The sequence below is a fragment of the Sinocyclocheilus rhinocerous genome, unplaced genomic scaffold, assembly GCF_001515625.1.
Source record: "Sinocyclocheilus rhinocerous isolate Xijiao unplaced genomic scaffold, SAMN03320098_v1.1 scaffold4497, whole genome shotgun sequence".
Classification (NCBI taxonomy): Eukaryota; Metazoa; Chordata; class Actinopteri; order Cypriniformes; family Cyprinidae; genus Sinocyclocheilus; species Sinocyclocheilus rhinocerous.
The window spans coordinates 7,450-9,803 of record NW_015656215.1 but is presented as its reverse complement, the minus strand read 5'-3'; positions in this window follow the sequence as shown (position 1 = coordinate 9,803).

Below are 2,354 nucleotides of genomic sequence, written 5' to 3'. Positions count from 1 at the left end.
CCACCCCTGGTAGACTTAATAATAATAATAAAAAAAAAAAATAATAATAATATAAATTAATAATAATAGATAAATAAATAAACAACAATAACATACATTTTTACAAAGACTTCAGAAATGCTGACACAACATTAAAAGTTGAATGCCATACATTTACAGTTTTCACATTAGATCCATGTATACGAGAAGTTGAGCGTTCCATCGAGATAATGAGCCTGTGATGGCGGCGCAAACGGACGCAGCGGCCCCTCTCTCGCCAACATCAGTGTTTAATTGTGCATTTTTGAGAGCTTTTTGTTCACGTTCAAGTTTGTATGGTTCGCCGTTATCTCTGTCCCATGTAAGATACAGTTGCCATTTCCTTTTGGAAACTGAAACTGAAGGACAATAAACCACATCTTGGACAACACCGTATCCGAGGAACTTCGAGCCCTTGGTATATTCCGATGGCCGACTAAAACACCAACCTTGCCTGCTGCTCCTCCCCCAGAGAGGAGGCGCCAAAAGCACTGTGAGAGGAAACAAAAGCGAGGCAAACGCGGAGGCATCCGGGCTAGGCTAGCAGCTAGCCCACACAGACCCACGATACCATCCCTCATTCTAGCGAATGTAAGATCACTGGATAATAAAATGGACCACATACAACTTATAAGATCTGCACAGTGTGAGGTGAGAGAATGTTGTGTTTACATCTTTACGGAGACGTGGTTAAATGACAACATACCGGACTCCGCAATCCAGCTAGCTGGGCTAACATGCTACCGCGCTGACCGAGTCTGTGCTGAGGGAGGTAAGGCTCAGGGCGGAGGTGTTTGTGTTTATGTCAGCGACGCTTGGTGCCAAAAGGCTGCTGTTGTTCGTAAACACCGTTCTCCGCTGGTAGAGTTTATTATTATCAAGTGCCGACCCTTCTACCTATCGAGGGAATTTACAGTGATTTTACTCGTCGCTGTTTATATCCCCGCAGCGCTAACAACAGTGTTAGCGAATTGAGGCACTCAGTGAACTTCACCAGGCTATCAGCGAGCAACAGACAACACTTTTTTTTCGGATTTCTCATCACTGTGGACTTGGCATACACAAACAGCAAAGGAGCATACAAAGCCTCCCCTCTCCCTCACCTTGGACTCTCTGACCACATCACCATCATGCTCAGACCTGCCTACAGATCGAAGGTGAAAGTCACTGTTACATCTCTGCCTTAATTGAATTAAACACACCAACACGGTTTTACACTTCCACTCCAGTGCCCTCTCACTTGTTTACTGAAGATTCCTTGCACTAATGCCATACTGCTGATAACTGTCTGGTAGCTTACAAATGCCTTTATACTCAGAACTTCAAAATGTTTACATATTTTGGATGTATATTTGCACTTTACAAATTGTTTACATATATTTGGACATATATTTATACATTAACAAAGTTCAATGTTTACATTTACTCATGTATATTCATTCAGGAAGTTTTTACAAGATTTGTTTACTCGGACTATATATATATCTGTTTAGTACAAGTACACTGTTGCTACCTTCATACAAAAATTTGTTTTATATTGCACTGACTGTGAATATTATCATATTATTATATACAAACTTCTATAGTGCATTGACAATGTAAACACTTGATGAGAGAGAAGAGAAGCGATATTTCGATTCCTCTGTATGTCTGCACTCTGTATGTGGCATTGACAAATAAAGAACCTTGAACCTTGAACCCTAATGTAAAACAAATACACAGTCCAGGTTCATCTGTCCATTGTGTGAGGAGGATTCCAACGGTTGACTAGCAATTTTTTTGCTGCTGTGAGAGCAGCTAACAGTAAACATCTTTGTTGGACGGACAAGGTGAGGTCCGAAAAGTCATTCATGAAAAAATGACGCAGAGTCAAACATGTCTCAGTCCCCAACAAATATGATAGGTCCTGTGAGAGCTCAGTCCAAAAAAGGTGAGAGAGAGGGGCACTCCCAAAAAAAACGTGCATAAAGATCCTTGCGAACAGAGATTACACTTAGGAGATAAAGGGCGGAGGGAAAAGGCTTGAGCGTAAAGTCTAAAATTGGGAAAAGAAAGACCTCCATGTAATCTACATTGTTGTAAGGTAGTCCGTTTAATACGAGGACGTTTCCCATCCCATATATACCGTGAAACACATGCATCAAGTTTGTTCCAGTAGCCAACCGGTGGGGAGAGAGGAATCATGGAAGAAAAGAAATGAATACGTGGGAGAACATTCATTTTAATCACCGATATATGAGGAAGATGAGACCAATTTTCCAAATCTGAGGATACTTTGGCTAGAATACTATTATAGTTTTTGGAGACGATTTCCAGGAGTGAAGGTAAAACATCTA